Source organism: Corvus brachyrhynchos, unplaced genomic scaffold (assembly GCF_000691975.1).
Source record: "Corvus brachyrhynchos isolate BGI_N302 unplaced genomic scaffold, ASM69197v1 scaffold194, whole genome shotgun sequence".
Lineage (NCBI taxonomy): Eukaryota > Metazoa > Chordata > Aves > Passeriformes > Corvidae > Corvus > Corvus brachyrhynchos.
In genome coordinates this window covers 4,886,207-4,905,979 of record NW_008237890.1, presented here as the reverse complement: position 1 = coordinate 4,905,979, position 19,773 = coordinate 4,886,207, and the positions used below count along the sequence as shown (strand labels likewise).

Here is a 19,773-nt window from a genome sequence, read left to right as displayed (position 1 = left end):
GACTTTGAGAAAAGCCATATATAATGTGGGATGTGAAGCTTGAGTGCTTTTTGACTTTTTTGATAAACTGTAGCATAACTGAGTACTTCCTGAGGTACAGCTTTTTTGTCTCTTCCCAGTAAGAAAAGTATTTTGAAAAGTAATGCTGTTAACTGCATTGAGGGAGAACAGTGGTGTTTGAGCCATTTAAATCTAAATATTGTATTATTGTTAATAGATGATAAAGATATAATCTTAAAATGTTAATTATTGTGTTTCTTGTCAAGGGAAGTGTGAAAAGCTTAGTAACTAAACTTTGGAGACAAAGCAGTCTACCTAAATTTAAGTGTGTGGTTTGGACCAGAAGAGGAATTTTAAGGTAAGATTTGGTGGTTTCAGCATGGTGCTAAAGAATATTTAAATCTGTGCTGTGTCCAGATCGAGAATCCGAGCAGGAAAAACGTGTGCAGCTCTGCAAAATCCAGTTAAACATATCGTCCTGTATAGTCCTACTTGACACCACTGAAGTAGCTGGCTCTGTTAAGGTGTGGTCTACTGAGCTTAAGCAAAGTGTCCTCATAACCTTGGGAAAGAGACAGTCAGTAGTGGCTCAGTGTCTGTCTTTTAATGTAATTTGGATTAAAGAGCCATATATGGTTATAGCTCTGGAAAGGATGGGGTAGCTCATGGCCATTCACTTTTAGAAGATGGCAAACTTGGGTTGATGCTTTGCCAAAGTGCTGTATTTTCTGATTAGTGTGAACTATGTAATTTCAAGTCATGCCGAATTGAAGGGATGGCTGAAGTTGTATAGTTAAGCTTCACAGTGAGCATATTTCTCGGCAAGTGACACCAAAGGAGTCTTAAGACCCAAGTAAAAAAAAAAAATGGTAGGCTGTTTAGAAGTCCATTTTACTTACTTGAACGGTGGGATTTTTAGCTGCTGCGTATATTAAGTTATATGTTTGGAGTAGAAGTGCAAACTAAATGCAGGTTTTCCTGGCTTTGTTCTTTTTTGTGAACTGGAAACAGAAATATAGGGTCATGCCAGTGTCACAAATCAGGTCCCAGGTAGGAGGGTCTTCCGGGAAATTGTGCTCTGTATTTATTCTCTTCTGCAGTTTGGAGTTCCACCATGGAACTAACTCCTAACTGCTTTCTCAGTTAGTGCTTGTTGTGAGTTTTTACACTGGAACAGTGAAAAAGTGTGCTTGTAATTTTAAATAGTAATGTGTGTGAGTGAAGAGGAGGATGTTCATGTCTCTAATGGAAAGTAAGCAAGTACTTACTAGATAGACTGTACAACTCTGTGTTCATGATGCCTTGCATTGGGAGTTTCGTGCTAAATCAGACAGGATGTTCAGCTTATGTGTGTGTCATCACAGGTAGCTGTGCCTGAGCACAACTGAAGGTATTGTAAAAAAAGGATCATGGGGAAAAAGACTAGAGATTGCTTAGTAGAAGTGGCTTATGTGCTTTCTCTGAGTAGTTCGAGTTGCAACATGGGACGTAGTTTGTGGTCCTGTGTTAGCTAGTTTCATGACAAAAAAGCAGTTTATCTTGGCTAATGGCATTTGTACAGTTGCCTTGTATTCCTGTCAGTGTTTCTGTGTGTCTCCTTCCAGTAGAGTAGAGAAAGGAAGTCACCTGACATCCTTGAAAGAGCTGACATCCAGTGTGGTTAATATTTTGGCTTAGTTTCTTTTTTATTTTTTAAACCCGCATAACATGTTGCTTTGTGTTTGATGTTTGTGGAAGTACTCTGGTGTTAGGAGGGCAGGTGGAGTGCAGGAAGGGGAAGCTGAGGTTACATCTTGTGATGGCAACCAAGGATGTAGAGCTTGCCTTTGCAGTTGTCTCTGAAACATGCTCCTCTTGTCCTTGACTGAAAGTTTTGTCTCTAGTCAGTTTTCTTTGTTTTGGGTCTGATCTTTGCTGTAGAGGAGATAAAGCAGTTCTATGCTGAGAGGCTAAACTCTGTATTAGTTTTGTGGTTTGTATCTTTGTAGATCATACCATAGCACTTGGTCTCTTCAGTTTATGTAGATGAGGTCTGGTAGCTGCTGAACTTAGATTTTAATACTTGCAGAATTTGGCCTAAGTGGTATCTTTCTAACATTAAAAAATACTCACCCTTTGGTAAGTGTTGGCGTGGTCTGAAGAAGTAATTAAAAAATCCGTGTGAAATTTCAAAGACTTTTGCAACAGCTTCTACAAATTGATAAAAACTTTCTAGAATATAATGACTGTGGGCTGTAGTGAAAATGGATAAAGATACCAGCGGTAGGCAGAGATCAGCTATGACATAAATAGTTTCCCGGCAGCCTGGAAAAATTGTCTGATACTTCTCCTTCCATAATTTAAAAGCCATTCTCTACGCCTCTTGTAACATGTTTGGCTATTTTATGTTCTGTGTCTCTGGGTGCTGGCGGAAGGAAGAAGCGTGCACAGGGAGGTTCAGTGCTTTGGATTGGACTGTCATGTGGTGATGCGGGATTTCCTTTGGCACAGTGTGACTCACGAGAGCCAGAGACACTTTCTGTGGTGTGGCTTGCTGTAGAGGAACTCTGACTGCCCATGAGTACTCAGGAGGAGGAGGAGGGAGCATGTGCGCATGAATGGTTGCCTAGACGCACTGACATACTGTAAACTTACATTTGTGGTAAACTGACCCTTTGGGTAGAAGGAGTGACAAATCTGGTAACAACTGTGCATTTATCCTGTCCTTGTTATTACATGCCAGCTAGAACTTTCAAAGGCTATAGATTCCCCAAGAGGTCAGTAAGTTGTATGGGGGATGTGCATGCCGGGGGGTGGAACTACAACTGTCAATGTGTGTTAAATGTTACAACTTCTGACAGGGAAACAGGCTGCTTTCAGTGCACCAGTGTAGTCTGTTCCGTGTCTCTCTGGATCATGCAGCTGTCCTGCAATGCCTGAAGAAATACCATTGGGGGGTTTTGACTGAAGAAGGAAAGCTGTAGACTTTCATGAACACTTGACACATTACCAAAATTTAGGGGGCATTAATAGGCTGTTACTTTGTTAATGAATTTTTTGTGTTACTTGTAAGGTTTTTCTGGGTTTTTTTCTTGGTAAGAATTATTGTAACTTTAAATGAGAATGTGTTCTTTTTGTGTTCACTTGTAAAGAGCCCAGGAAGAACTAACACTTTAGCTTAATGGCTGGTTAAGTCAAGATCTGATTCTGCTTAGTGTAATTTAATGTGACACTTGGTCTGAATGTGACGCTGTATTTCTGTGTTAGGTGTTTGTCTGGCTTTTTTTTTCTGGTGGAAAGAACAAACTCTCTAGAACACATACATAAATCAGTTAATAATTAGGTAATTTTAGACTAGTAATGAAGTTAAGTTACCACAACCTTGAGACAATACTTTTCTGTTAATGAAAATAAATAAAGTGTTTTCCAGAAGAGATGGAAGCTGGTCTTGCACAGAGACAACAAGCTGTGCTCTGGACAAAAGTCATTGCTTTAATCCTGTATTACAGCCACTTTTAAGTCTAGATAATGTTGACTTCTAAAGGTCTCTTCTCTTACTGCAGTTAGTACTGCTAATGGATCAGAAAATATAGAGGCTTTGATGTTCTGAAGTAAGAATAATTTTATCAAAAATTGGGTTGTTGGAATTACTGTTACTGAAGCAAGATCTTCTTTTACAGAAAATGAAACAGTTAAGAAATACCATTTAAATTGCTTTTAACTGTAACCTTGTGGTGCTAAATATGCAGCAACTGCTGACACATTATTTACAAATGAGTAACCAGTTGTATAGTCAAGAGGATATTTAACCTGAGGAAGACAGGGGGAGGTTAAAACCCAAGATGCTCATTTTAATGCCCCTTTAATCTTTTTTTATTAGTTATAGGCATAGCTGGCCATTATTAATTATAGGGAAATCGTTTTTAATATGAGGTAAACCTATTCTGTTCCCCAGTTTGGCATCATCTCTGGAAAGTATTAATATCACCAGTTGCATGGTAGTATATCTTTAATGAGACTTACTTAGGGTTGTTGATTACATTGTAGTTGATAAGCGTTCTGGAACACTGTCAAAATATCCCTCTAAAGAAGCTGTAATTGGCTTTTGTGTGGATAGGTCTATATTAAGTGCATGGTGAACCATAGTTAGGGTTTTTCCGGGTAGCTTTAGATACTTACTGGAAGCAGTAAGTATCAAGCATCTTTATATGAAATTGCTTAGTAAAGTCCAGGACAACACAGTGCACTCGTCCTCTTGGCTATCTATATTTTACTTTACTGGGAGGTAGACTCCACTGTGTCTATTTCTTATGTTGATTCAAAACTGTCTCTTAATTTTTAACTGTAGCTTGACTTTCACTATATCTTTGTGTTTGATCCATCCTGATATAAGTTGGATATGTGTAACTAAAAACTGTCAGGTTCTGCCTCATCAGTCACATCACAAACACTGAAATATGGAAATGAAGGTGGGAAGGTTAGATGGGACTGCTAAATAGACCTACCCTTATGAGACAGGAAGCAAGATACTCCAGCTCCAAGAAGAGCTGTGTTTTCTGGTGTTTGTTAAATGGGTATTTCAACTGCGTTTTTCTTTCCTGTTTATGTAGCTTTTACTTTATTTGGTAGGTTGTGTTGACTCAAGTGAGGGCAAAAAGTACCTTGGCTTCTTATCTACTGACATCCTATCTCTTGAAGTGATAACATTTTGTTATCAGCAGACTGTCTAGTGATCCATTGACTAAACTGAGCTGAAGTTTCTGTGTTACCCACTCATGGAAAGTTAAACTTGATAGAAGATAGCCAGTTATGAACTCGAATAGATGGTAAGTCACTGGCTGGGAAATATTAACCTTGCCAGAATGGGAAAGACCAAGGTTTTTTGGTTTGAGTTGCAGTGTGGCTAGTGACTTTCAAGTTGCTCATGCCTTGACTGCTTACAAGCAAGTTAAGAGAGTAAGCACTTGCTCTGTTTCTGCTGCTTTACCTTCAGTTAGTGTCTGACAGTACCCTCTGTTCCTGTCTCTGAAATTCTATTGTGTCTACGTCTTTTACTGAATGATAATAATAACTGAATAGTCTTAATTGGAAGCTGGCAGAAGTTTACTAAAGTTTTATTGTTAAGCCATGTGGCTAAAAGTAGGAAAGTCTTTATCAGATTGGTCTTTCAGCCGTGATATCTCATCCATGTTTATGTCCAGTGTCCTGGAAAATACAGATGTACCTAGTACTTGCTGGTTATGGTGTTAGAATTATTAGGACTAGAAAGATGTAGCAGAGATCTTGCTAAGTTTATGGACATAATAAATAGCATCCTAAAATGCTCTTTGATTTCAGTGTAGTTTTTTGCAATTTCAGTGAAATGAGTGAATGATGGTACAAGTTTTTATGAAAACTGATGATATTGGCACAAAGCTCTTGCAACACTTAGAGGCTTGCCTGCTACAAGAAGAGTTAATTTGATTGAATAATCTTTCCTATGGCTAGGAAACACAAACTTAGTGATCTGGTTTGAGGTGAATGCTTATGTATCCTCTCTATCTTCTCAGGCTCTTTAGTTGCCTTCACGTTCTTCTCAAGTCTCTCTTCTTACAATAGGAAGATGTATCCAGACAAGGTGTCTGTTTGTACTTGCCTTTCAGTTTAGGATTGCTAGGCAATCAGTTTTGTCTAATGAAGCTGACCAGAATAGAGATATATGCAATATTTGTAGAGATTTTCAATGAGGAGTGCACTTTGGTACAAAGGTACTGAATGTTGTACTCTTGGTTGAGTATGTCATTTGTTTGTTCTGTTGCATTTTGGTTTGTTTTTTTCTAGTACCACTTTCAAACAAATAGAAACTACATGACACTCCCTTGGTCTTGGGGATGACCGAGCAGGTTTGTGTGAGACGGACAGGAAGGATGATCAACTAGGAAGATCAAAGCTTTACTGCAGCAGTGAAGTTCTATGCTACTACCCTATTCTTCTGCCTCTTAGAAGTGCTTTCTGTGCAGAAGCAACTGCAGGTCAAATGGCAAGAAGGTGCCACTGTAAACAGTAAGGAGAGCTGTGTTGGTGTTTAGCGAACTTTAACTGAAACTGTATTCTGCTTTTATGTGCAGCATTCTGGATATGAATCTGAACGTGGATAATTGTTGACAGCAGCCATTTGTATGTCAATTAAAGTCAAGTAGTCATGATGCTTTCTTTCCTTGGTGAGTGTGTAACTGAATCTGCTGATTTCCACTTTTCAGTCATGAGGGAGAGGTGTTTAAAACAGTAGAAGATCATCCAGTTGTTCAGAGTAAGTGAGACTGATGTCAGTTTATTAAAGTGTGACTGCCTTGTGCCCCATCTTTACAAGTATATTCAGAAAAACCTTAATGTTGAGGCTGCCTGTGGTACGCAACCAGCCTGACCGACGACATCTGACTGCAGTTCCTTCGTTTGAGGTTTGTTCTTGGTCCTGCCCTGGTTTATACAGTATGGCTGTCTAAGGATTGTCTGGCTTGCCTGCAGCTGAAGGCAGAGTAGGAATTGTCCACTTTCTATAACATGTCAATTAGCTGCTCTTAATTATTGCAGTTGTTTTCATTGCAAATTTCTGTTCTCTGTAAAAAATGGAGGGTAGATTTTTTTTTTTTAAGACTCAATTTTCTTGTATCTTCTGGAAATGTTTGGGGGACCAGCAGCATGAAAAGGCCACTGCTTTCCAGACTGTAATGGAGAAACCTTTGTTCTTGTGGTTACTGACATCTAATTTTTGAGCTAAACGACACTGAAATTTGTTTTAATTTCTAATTGTTCATCAGCTCTTTAGTTAACCTAACTTCTAGCAAAAGTGAGCTTTACCTTACCAATTCCTGGTTTCTTCTTGGTGTGTGGGTGTGTTTCTGGGGTTGTGGTATTTGGTGTCTTGTTTTGGTTTTGTGGTTTTGTTTTACTTTGTTGTTTTGTTTTTTTTTTTTTTTTTGTTAAAGCATGACCTCCAACCATGTCTTGAATGTGGAATGTTCCATTTAGATGAGAGTGAATAAGTAAGTCTGAATTACCAAGCTTGATCTTTGGCTTCTGACTGCTGAAGTTCTTCACCTGCAGTGGAAAACACAGCTCCTCCAAAACAGCCACCACTGTCTGTCCACTCAGCTCTCTGGAAAAACACTGGTATTTTAGGCAAATAATCTTGAGAATTTTTAAAAAGCAGATGAGTTATGTTTATAGTTCAAACCAGTAAGTCTGAAATAATAACTAAGCACAAAAAGATGGGCATTTTTTCTTCTAAAGAAATGAATTTCACTCTTTACTTCTGATGTGAGAATTGATTATAGAACAGAACTTGTGCATTTCCATTCCATTCTTGCTGCCTCAAAGCTATTTCTGTCTCTGGCAAGGGGAAATAATTTTCCTGTTTTGTAACAGCTTCATCATCTCCTTCCCCTTTGAACTGAGTGTTATTCATGTGTTTCTGTTCCTAGGCTATTAATTGTTAATACCAGGATCTGGTGTCAAAGTGTCAAATAAAGCATGTGTGACAGAGATGAAGAGTTGGAGATATCTTTTCCTTCCTCTACTCCCCCAATTTGTTTCTCTGCCAAGACAACATTGAAATGATGTTTCTCTCCTGTGTCTGGGAGGTTTTTTTGATGGTAAACATAAAGATGTAGTTTAACTTCCATGTTACTTTTCTGCTGGTTCGTAGAGTAGACTGCTCTTTTCTGTAAGAAATTACTATGAGGTCTAATGAAGCAGCTAAAAAGTTAGGATTTTTTAAGTCCTTTATAATGTGGAGTATTGTCAGTTCAACAGAAATATTAGGAAGTGAAAAGCATCCTGTATTTTTGAGATGAAATCAACTTTTATTTGGCTCATCAAAATACTTATTCTTTACATCAATACTTTTTGAATTAGCTGAAGATATGTGACAAATTAGCTTTTGGGTCCTGCTGTAATGCTGGGTTTTTTTTCTTTGTTGACATGTGGAAAAATATGCAGTCCTAAGTAGTGTTTTCTCATGCAACTGCCCATTTAAGCAACAGTTGAATTCTGTCCTTGTGACATTGTCATCTGATTGTTAGTATGCAGGAAAGGTGTCCATAACAGATTATGTTTCATGAGTCAAGTTCTCCGAACTACTTTTCTTTTTTTAGTTTGTTCAGATACTGTCTGCAGTTTGTAGATGTGTGTAGGTGTGTTACCCTACTTCTCCTAACTGCAGGTGAATCAAACCCAATTTTCTTAGCTGAATGTATTTGTTTTGGACTGAGCAGTATCACAAGCTAAACTTTCGTAATTTAAGACCAGTGAGTTGCTCTGTTGTTCATCTCCATCATTCTTTTTTGTGAAGTAGTGGTTTCTGACATTTGATGTTTCAGATTATTGTTCACAAAAATCAGATTTGTTAACTGGTGTGCAACAAGCCAGTAATTACACAAGAGAGACATTGATTACTTACTTATTTTAAAGTTGCACAAGCCTGGGTGCTCAGTGTTATCCCTTCTTTTCAGTTGAGAAATTTTGGATCTCTCAGTGAAGCCTTTTTTCTCTTTATGTAGAATCTAATCACCAACCTCCAAACTGGTAGCTGAGCTTCCTATGGACAGCTGCAGGCAGTGAGTAGGCAGGGCAGCATGCCTGAGGCCAAGGACTGGATTTATTGTACATAATTTTCACCTAGCGATGATTTGTTTTTTGAGAAGGATGAATTTTTTTGAGATAGGACTGAATTACAAAAGGCAAAAGAGTAAAAAAGTAATTAGATGTACCCATATTTGAATAGAAGTTTTGTTTTTCAAAAGCATCTTGAAGTGCATGTGCTTGCTAAATACGTAACTGTTTTCATAGATTCCCATCCTTTGCAATGTCTTAATATATGGGCTTCCCAACGAGGGTGTTACTGTTAAGTCTATGGTTTTTCAAGTAATCTTAGAACTGTTGTTTATTTAATACTGACAAAAAAGCTATGACAAGGACAAATAATGTGGTATAGCAGTAGTATTAAATTCTGGGGAGAATTTTTTCATTGTTACTTTCTCATTTGTCTGTTGAATTAATAAGGACCCTTATTCATGTTATGTTTATATTTTTGAGCTAATGCTTTCAGTGGGGCTTTTTTCTTTGCCCAATCAGTGTGGACTCCAAATTGTGGCTGGTGTATCTAGATACTATTTTCTGAAGTTATGTTGTTTTCAGTGGGGGGAACCTAGATGCTTCATACCCTACTTGGCAGTCATCTTGTCATAAATCTGGATTTTAAAGGAATAATTTGGATTGATCAAGTTGGCCTGCTTCACTTGGAAAAGAGCAGTGTTTAAACAAAAGAGCAGTGTTTAGCTTGACAAAAAAGTTAGTGAATTTAAAAGAAAAATTTAGGACTTACGGGATGTAGTCTGAAATTTCCTTAGAGTTGATTTATGATGAATGTGGAAGAGAGTAGAGTTCACATTTGGTATTAGGATCTCTCTAATAAGCAAGGCAAGAAATTTTGCCAGTGCATTAGAAAAAAATGTAGATATTGATAGATGTCCTATATTAGTTGAAGTTGTAGCAGCAGGAGTTGAAGAGTCTCCCTTAGATGCTACTTTTGTGAGGCTTGAGAGGTGAAGTGTTTGCTGTGTATGGTTTCTGCTCTCATTGCTGGAGGACAGGAACTCTTCAGTTTTTCAGTTAGTACACTGTGACCATTTATGTCTCTGTATGACTGACTTTCTTCGCTTCACAAAAGATTAGTATCTCTAACTTATGTAAATTAATTGTTTTTAAGTCTGCTTGCATCTTGAAAAGGATACATCATAAAGATTTCAAGAAACAATGCACTTATCAACCAAAAAAAACCCAAAAAGCTGTGCGCTTCAAGAAACATAATTTTGAGACAGCTTTATTTTGTTAAATATTGGGCTAAGGATTTTCTGAAATCTGGAAAGGTCTGAGTCAGTTTCTGTCATGCCATCTAGTGGCAGCTTTATGTATAGTTATGTGGTTTAAATTCTTGTACTAACGTGTCCTCTGGAAAAACTGCACTAAAAATCTGTGGATTGCAGCATGAACTAGCATTGTATTGAGAGTCATAGTGTTTAAACTCTTTCTCTTGGTACTACCTTACATGTGCATATATTTATTTTTCTGAGTAGAATGTCTGAAAAAAGGCTTTGTTGTCCTTCTTGTGGATTTAACTACAGTTCATATTTCCTGAAGATTTCTGCTGTGTGCATGTCCCGTGGACAGGACGCCATTATAGCAAGGACATACTGGAGCAGGACCTTTGGGACCTGCTGCAGGACCGACCTGGATCAGGCAGAGGAAATGAATGAAGGACTGCATCCAGCTCAGTCTATTCCACCATGTGAATAATGGAAGGGATGTTCTGTGCTAACTGTGCTAAAGTGTAGAGGTCACATTTAGTCTTGAAGGAACTTGTCATGGCTAGTGCCTGACAATGCCCTTCATTGGTGCTTAGTAAAAACACTTCCCTTGCATTAAGTAGTCTGCTTTACTGTAGACCAAAATGATGGAGCACCTCTGGGAACTGCTGTGGCATTTCAGCTGCGTCAGCTGGAACTTGCAGTGTTGGAATGAGCACTTGAAAATAGAAACTTTCTAGGCTTTAACTAAATGCACAAGAATGTATCTGTCCGTGTTTTTGGGCTCCTTCTGTATTCTGAAGAGTAGACAAACTTTGTCAATCACTTGATTTTATTTTTTATATCGACATATATTATATGCATACCTGTACACATTTATATATTAAATAAGGCTTTAGGTCTTTAAGATGCTGTGTATTTTGTGTTAAACTTCACTCAATTTTTTTGTTAAACAGGCTTAATTTACAAGTAGATTTTGCCAGACTACTGGGGAAAAAGTTAGTATGTTCTGAGTACTTTTTAAACCTTTTATATCTGGATAGGAATGTGATCAGTCCTAGAACTTGGATCAGGGAGGAGCTTTTCTAGGTAACTCTGTTGCAGTCCTTTTCTTTACACGTCACTCTTTTGTTGTAATGGGCATGGAATGGAGTAGAAAACAGCTGGGCTTCTCTTCTAGTGCCTCCAGATTTTGTCTATACATCGGAAATCTCTGACAGTCTGTAGAGTCAACTGCAAACTTGTGTGAGTTTGTGGAAATGGGACCAAGATATCCATTTGAATATTTTCTAATACCCATTTTGCATGCAGTGGGAGTAGGAAGATGTGGGAAACTTAAGGAAAAACCTATGGTTTGAGGTTTTTTTTCTTGTTTTGTTTTGGGGTTTTTTAGCATGGAAGCCACCTTCAGTGATGTTGTTTTTAGCTTCCTTGAGGATCCTCTTGAAAGGCTGTGACTATTCCCTATGCTTGGTGTTTGGGGAAAACTACTGAGGTTGTACTTCATCCTTTTAAATGTTTGGACAGCCATTTGACCAGTGTGGATGACAGGAATCAAAATACAGAAGCTACCAGGCAAAGGAGGCATTTACCTAGAGAGAATGCACGTTCTCTCTCTGTTTCTTCCTGTATGTAGGTGTTGCTCTTGTATAAAGGTCTGAAAGAGCCTGCAAAAGGTTCATATCACAGATATTTTTGCATGCAAACTTCCAGTCATTACTGTTCTTTAGTAAGTACTTGACAGTTAAAAGTCCTTGACTTTTGCTTTTCAAGTTTGCTGTCTTAGGAGAAATAGAATTGTGCTCAAAAAGCTGTAAGTGTGTTTTGCTTGTTTGTTCTGCTGAATTTCTTCTCTTGTCTCCAGAAGTGGCTTAGGGAGGCAACTAGTCTTTAGAGAAGGAGTTTATTAGAAAACTAGTGACTTCTGTCAGTGTCTGGGCTGAGACGTGGGTAACAAGAGTTTCTGTTCAGGATGTTCTTGTTGGTTTCTATTCAGCTTTTTGAAACTCCAGTTCTCCTCAGATCAGGAGGATCATTTATTTGGCTTTTTCCGAGTTCTTTTAAGTTCTAAGCTTATACTTGGCACTGGTGAGGCCACTCTTGAAATTCTGTGTTCTGGTTTAGGCCCCTCATTCCAAGACAGACAGTGAGGTGCTGTAGCATGTCCAAAGAGGAGCAATGGAACTGGTGAAGGGTCTGGAGCACAAAAGTCCTCCAAGGAGGAGCTGAGGGAGCTGGGGATGTTTAGCCTAGAGAAAAGAAGACACTGGAGAGATGTTATGACTCTCTACAGCTAACTGAAAAGGGTTGTATGGAAGTGGGAGTCATTCTCCTCTAGATATCTTGCTGGGATATGTTAAAAATCTCTTCCATCATGCTTCCAGTTTTTCTTACAGAAAGAGCAGAAAGCACAGTTACAAGTAGGAAATAGTTTCTGTTTGAATAGTGACTGAGTAAGGTAGCAGTCTTTGGCTCAGAAGAGAGATGAGTTGGATGATGTAGCAAAGGCTTTCAAAATTGTAAGTGGCAAAGAAAGAGCAAGTACGAATTGATTCTTTACTGGTTTTGAATATATATAAAGCTAGGGATGATTAAACAAAGGTAGTTGGAGCCAAGTTCAAGTAGAAATTCTTATTTTGCACAAAATGGATGTCAGGCTCATGAAATTGCTTATTAATGTTGTAACTCATGAATAAAACAGTCTACTTGGGATCGAGGCAATTGGACTGGTATTTGGAACAGAGATCTACTGAAAATCGCCAGATGGCCAAACTGTATTTAGTCCTGAAATTCTCGGAGTTGCCAAAGGTTGAAAAGTGTGAGGTGGAGAGGGATATGTGAGGGAGGGCCATTTGCCCATGTGTCTTTGCTACACACTTCCACAGCCCAATTTTGGAAACTGGATACAGAAATAAGTGATCTTTGAGATGAGCTGTTCTGTTCATTTTTACGTTTGTGCATTTGTTCGTCTATTTCAATTTGAACTTTGAACCTAGATTGAAAGAGCTTTGAATCTAGTTGGAAAGAAACAACTTTTAGATTTCTGGACTAAGCTGTTCACAAAATATTAATGTGTGAGCTGGCTGTATGTGCACACTGTCTCTCATGTATCCCATGCATCTCTTGTATACACTCTGGCTAAGCTGCATATCAGGTATATGCACAGAACACTTTTTGTTTCATGTGTAGATATACTGTTCAGCTAGTGCATCCTGAATACATCAGATGTGCTGCACAAACTCCTGAGACATAAGCCTGTATTGCCTTCTGTGATTTACATGGCAGAAGTTTAGAGTCTGAAAAGGAAAAGATCTTTGGTTTAATTTAGCTGTAGTCTGATGTAATAGGCCCATAGGAAATCTCTCTGTATAATGATTTGCACTGAAAGCTTAACAAATAGTCAGTAGGCTGTGAATATTCTGGTAATTACTGTATGTTGCAGAAGTAAGTGCTATCTGGTAATGGTAAATTTCTGCTGTTTTACAAAACACATGCACATTAGATTGAAACTTCTTTTTTTTCTTCTGCAGGAAAATTTTGAAGATGCCTATGAAAACATCCCCGTGTAAGTAGAGTGTTTTAAAATGTGTGTTTGTTAAAACTCCTTATACAGAAATCAAATACTGTATGCACATCATTCCAGGGAAACATCATTTTTTATGCACTGACTACATTCACATCTTTCAGAGCAGTTGAAGTCCTCAAGAGTTGAGAAACGGAAGTGTAATTAAGTTGATATTAGTGATGAAGTATTTGTCAACAACTGTGACAATTGTAAGGAATTAAAAATAGAACATTTAGTAGCTTAGTTACAGACTGACAGCTCTAGACATTTTTGTGTGGTGAAAAAATAGTCACTTAACATTATTAGGAAAACTTTGGATCACACATTATGCAAGACCATCTAAGCAAGATTTTCAAATGGAAATTGCTGTGTCTTATAATGTACTGCTGCACAGATGTTTTCCCCTAATGAAGTGAGATACAGTCATTTCTCTGGTGTTAGATCTCATGCTGAAGCCACACCTTTCTCAAAGTGTGATGAAAACACGTTATGCTGTTCATAAATGGTTTTAGTTTTTCTCTAGGATTTTATTGCATTTTTGTGCCATGAAGCATGTGAGAAGGGGACTTCAGCTGATATCGTCAGATTGCGAATACACTTCTAGACCCAGAAGTAGCTGTGGACTGAACTTCATGGCCAAAACATCCATGGTCTTGGCAAATTGTACTTTACAGATTTGCCAGACCCTCTATTTGTATCTTACCTGGAGTAGTAAGGTCTGATCTGTGTAGAACGTTTGTAGGTCTGATTTGTGTAGAACGAGAAAAATTGAACGTTTCTTTCTGAGTGTCATGAAACAATAAGAACCCGATATGTTCAGGTTGAGAATTCTTCATGTTAATGATTGATTTTTCTTCCTTTGACTGCTTAGCAGTTTTTGTATGATCAGGTAGCTTCTCTCTTTGGCCGCTGTTTCCCCTGGGACAGGGAAGAGAGTGACTTTGAAATACTGTATGAAAATATTTATCCAACACACATTCCTTCTGTGAGAAAATGGTTTTGCTGTTTTTTTGTTGATGTCTGAGCTGGGCATGGTTGTTTATTTCTGGCATGCAGAGCTTTGATTTGTTTGTCCTGAGTGTCTCTGCTGTGTTCATAGCTGTCTTATTGAGACACTTTTTGTAAAAGAAGTTAGGATGTCAGTTTATTCTGGCTGGTATTGCTTCCATCTGCAATAACCATTATGTAGAACAGTCAATGCAGGATGACAGAGAGAATATTAATGGGACGCAAACATCACATTAAACGTAGCGAATGTGTATGTTCTTTTGTAACTGGGCAGGATTCTTCACTGGGTTAAACTCTCCTTTCTCAAATTCTTCAGAAGATATAGCTGTTTTAAAAAAATGTCCCTAAGGAACTGAAAAGGGTCTTGGAACATTTTGTGGAAGTCTTCAGTCTTATCTTTCTTGAAGTGCTTTGATTCTAGTTTTCAAATGATGCTAGTTGTTTGCCTGAGGTGTAAAGCCTTTCATAAATCTAGTGCCATACTGGTTGTTCCTGACCTTTCTCTATCTAGAATTGATGGTAGTTTTTCCATCACTATATTGGAACAATGAATGACCAGAGGTTTAAGTTTCTGGGAAGCTGTATCTATTTTTGATTTTGGTGTTGATAACATTCACTTTCAACATTTTTATGTGTCAGTGTTTCATTCTCCCTTATTTTAGGTAGGAAGGTGGCATTGTTAGAGCTCTGTGATGATATGCTTGGCATTATTTCCGTTAGTTATATCCAGTTGAATTTATCTAAAATGGACTTTTTTTAAATACAGAATTGTGTAAACAAAGAATCATGTTTACTTTTGAGATCAGTTTTGGTTCAGATTCTGTCAGATCATCATGTTGGTTTAGAGAATTGGGAAAGACTCTGTAACAACCAGATCTTCATAGTATTTCATAAGTCACTGTGCAATCCTTAGTGTGAAATATGTATGGAGTATGCACCAGTAGATGCCAGTGAATGGTTTTGCTAATCCAGCTTGAATTTAACTGGCTTTATTCTTTAAATATATTGCTTACTTATATTGCTTACTTATATTCTTTAAATATATTGTGCAGGTTAGATGTCGAAAGGGCAAAGAGTTATCTTAATATGGTAAAATCCTTTCCTAGATGTCATGTGCTGGCTGTCATATCTGAGGACAGGCCCGGGAGGAAATCAGTCTTTGCTCCAGAGGTTTAAATGTATTAGATTCTCTGTCTAGACTCCTCGGTCATCTTCTACTCATGGTAGCTACTGTAGATATAAACAGCAATCCAAAACACGCAATGATCACAAAATACTTGCTTTGTAGAAACATGAAGGAACCTTTAAATAGAGTTGTTTACTGTAAATTTTGTTCACTGGTGCTAAAGCTGAAGAAGGGCTATTACAGTAGGTCACTCTGCCATTTTACTTAAAACAAGCACTAGCATTTAATATCTTCTCTGCCAATGGAAGTAACTGAGTTTTCAAAGTACTGGTTTGATAATAACACTTGATACAGCATCTTCAACCTTCCAAAGAGAATAGGTGGAATAAATGTTGAAGTAAATTCCTGTTTGCGTTAACTCAGAACTAGTTTGATTGGCATATTCTGTTGTAAAAGGAACTGAGTAACTGGAGACAAACTGTGATTTCTGTTGTGGAAATCGAAGCCTCTGCCAAGAAGTTTTGTCGTGGTTGGCTTCTTTTTACCGTTTTTCCACTAGAGTGTCTGCTTCCAAGTTTTGGGCTGGGTGGATATGTTTCACAACGTTACCTAATGCCTGCCAAGCATCTACAGGTTCAAAAGCATACATGGGTGAAACAGATTTGTGTGTGGTTAATTCTTTTATTTAATTATTGCTAAAAATGCCTCATCAAGACCTAAACTTTACTGTGGAAAAACTGCAACTTTAATTTTATTCTTACTGAACAAGATAATTCTCTACTTCTGTGAATTTTTTTCAATATATTTCTGTTACCTGATTTTTCCTGAAGTTATTCTGAAAATCTCTTTGTAGAATGCAGATATTAATGTTTCCTGTTGCCAGAGTGTAATTTTCTAAGTTGTCTAGTCTTTGGCTTTACAACTAGATTGAAAGTGGTTTGAGTTCTCAAAAGTGTTTAACCATCACTGTATTATGCTTAGCATGTACTGACCTTGCCACTGCTATTTTGATTTCTGTATGTATTTTATCCTCTGAAGTTCTCAATTGTTTAGAACATGTATGAGGTATTAATTCTGTTGGCACTTCTGCCCATCTCATTTTACTTACTATTCCTTAAAATGTCATCTGTACATGAAAGGAATAAGTAGCCATCAAGTTGTTATGTTTGTCCATGCAATCTTCCTTAGATTGCTGTGCAGTCTTTCTCTGTGAGGTAAAGGCAAAGATAGTGCCTTTATTTACTACCACAATATCAGAGGCTTATACAAATGAGTAGCAGCATTTAGAGCAACTGTATTATGGTAGCTGTGTGGTTATGTTTGTAGACGATGCTTTGTAGTTGTCTTTGGGAAGAAACGAAGTCTGTCTGACTGCTGCAAGCAGTTCATATGCAGAGGAAGTCTTCATGTTGTGCTATTTATATAGAAATTTCAGACACCAGACCGTGAGTTATGGCATCAGTGGAAAGATCGTGAGATCTCATTTAAACACGTTTAAAACATGAAGTATTGAAAAAGTGGGAGCTTGCATTCTGTAAGCGAAGCAGACAGAAAATTTTTGGTCAAGAGTGGAACTCCTTGGATTTTTTTGTCTTATCAATTTCAGCAAAAGGAGGCATACTTCATCGATTCTCTTTTGCATTTTCTTTGCCTGCCCAAAGCTGTATACTGTTAATCCTTGATCCTACCAAAGCAGCTCTGTGTGGTATTACTGGGGTGATAGATTAAGGGCCAGAAGTGTTTAAGGAAGTTAGATCAGGTTATCCTTGTAATCTCAGAAGTGTAGTTAAGATTTCAGTTATACCTGAACATTTGAGTGTTTTGTCAGTGAATGAAATTGAACAGTTCAGGAAATGGCTCTAAATTCAAATTTTAATTCAGGGAGCCAACAACTTTTAGGAGCTGTTCCTGTCTTTATAAATTTAAATTCACATTCTGACATTGTCTTGAGATGGTGAGAAGCAGCAGTGACAATTTTAATGACCAAATTTTAATTTCTTATGTTTGACCCACAAGGTCAGTGGAAAAAATTTCCAGTAAAGGCAGTTTTTGTCTCTAGCAGATAATATTTTCATAGGTGCATAAATATAAAAATATGGCACAGTAGCTGCTTTATATTGTCAGTTTCAAGATTTGGAACAGCCTTAGTGATACATCAGGCTTCTCTCTCTAATCTTTCCCCACTCCAAACACTTCTAAGGTTATAAATTTTTAAACCTTGAAAGGTTTTGGTTGGGCAGTAATTATGTCATTCCTAATACATGTTTATTGCAACTACACCTTTTGCCTGTGCTGTAAGATTTCTCTGTGTTTGTATTTGAGTAGAAGACTTAAGGCCACATTGTGCTATTGTTTTTATTGGTATCTTCAGTTCACTTTGAAATGTGCAATTCCACTTGTGTTCATCGCTCCTTAGAAAGCGAGGAGAGGAGATAGACAAAAACCCAAAGCCAAACAAATAATTTCAGGGACATTGTACACAGAACTGCCCAAAACTCTGCATGTTTTCCACACCCTGTCATTCTCTTGCAAGCCTTTGCTGAACAGAAAGATACCACAGCCTGTTTTTCTGTTATCCCACGTTTACCAAAAGAAATCTGTCTTAATTGAGCCTAAATACTTGTTTGCTGCTCTGTGGCTTGTTCTTTCATTACAAATTAATTAACAACATGGCGTTAAACTCACATAATATTTTTGGGGTGAGGCTTTCTGGAGACTTCTGGAATTTATTTAATTATCATACTGGAATCTTGATATTATGCTGGAATGCATGATCACATCTGTATGTTCTTTCTTTAAACGTATTTCAGGAAAGTAATATTTCTTCTGTGCTTTAATAAAGACTGCTTAACACTATTTGTAGTCCTGCAGCTCAAGAATTGCCTTCTCTGAATAACTTCTGAGACTTGGAAAGTGTTGTAGACTTTTGGATTGGTGGTACAACCATTAAGACATAAGTGATTTAGGTAAGAAAACGGAACTCAACTCATCGATTAAGAAAAAGAATAAATTGCTGGCTGTGACTTGGTCAGATGTTGAGAAGTTTTTAAGGAAAACAGATTGAAACCCAGATTTGCCTGTTCCTTTACTTTAAGCCATCAAAAAAAAAAAATCCTGATTTTTAATAGTGTTGTTTTGGCAGTTTGGTTTGGTTGTGTCATGTCCATCCGTTCCCTTCCCCATCTGTGATGATTAAAAGCCATCGCAGAGCATTTTGGGAATCAGTCTGAGTGGAAGGTGTAGTGAATGTCTACTAGTTTATTTTCCTATAAGACAATCCAGGGAAAAAATTTTGAGCGTGGGTTAATATTTGCAGACAAAAAGCATGCTTTGGTCAGCTTTGTGGAAATGTGCTTCTGACTCACTCAGCTTTTTCTGGAAAATAGTCCGTCAAGTGTGGACTTTCTGGAACTGATGCTATGTTAACACAGAACACTCTATGTTTTTTGGGAAATTGAGTTGACTTCTATGTGACTGGGCAACCTTGACTGAAACTTGTCTACCCTTCATGTATAGGCAAGGTCTCAGAAATCCTGGCACTTTGACTTTCCCTGCCCCTAATATTGTTAGTATATTAACTGACAATACATATGAACACTGCTTCAAATGACGTGGTGGAGAACTTGGACATATATCTCTGAACTCCTTGGTCTTTAACACTACTGGGTCAAGTTTTATGGAAAAGTTAGAATATCCTGATTTTAAAGGTGCTGTTGTCCGTAAATTACAGCTGTCAATATCATCTCTTCGAAAGGTTTACAAGGTTTACAAAACCTTTTTTTTATCTGATCATAGCTCTTGGTTTCCTCAGGTGTTTTGGGAAATACTGTGCAATTATTTCCCAGTATGTTACAAGAGCATTTTAACAAAAGTAAGTTGTTTAAATAAATTGGTTTGAAGTCTTACTGCTGATACTTCTTAGCATGCACCTGAAATAAGTAAATGCACAGCTGTGGTTTCCTGCATTTTGCTTTAAAAATTTGTTTGAGACATTTTTGGGAGTAAATCTCAGTCTGTAACAGTAAACATAGCCAGAAATAGGTACTATTAGTTCAGTTGGTATAGCTTTAAAGAGTACTTTTTGAAGGTAATAGTGGAGGACATAGTTTAATTTTCTGCTGCTTAGCTCCCCTGTACTGAGCTTTCATCATATCTCATCTAGAGAGATTAGACCAAGGGGATGAAACTATCTATGTTGTAGCTGTTTGGCTTTTGACTCCTGCTTTCTTCTATTGCAGCTGATATTCAGGAAG

At 37.6% G+C, this 19,773-nt stretch overlaps 1 protein-coding gene across 2 annotated transcripts in view; it reads left to right on the top strand.

Moving 5' to 3' along the window:
* The first annotated feature begins 297 nt into the window (after positions 1–297).
* Positions 298–19,773, top strand: part of TTC39B (tetratricopeptide repeat domain 39B) — a 64,920-nt gene continuing 45,444 nt past the window's right edge. Inside the window, exons 1-2 of one of the 2 annotated variants that reach the window (XM_017732888.1) lie at positions 298–358; positions 13,352–13,386. The gene's annotated coding sequence lies outside the window, so the exon portion shown is untranslated. The remainder of the gene's footprint in view (positions 359–13,351; positions 13,387–19,773) is intronic. The other variant, XM_008632565.2, reaches the window with a different exon arrangement.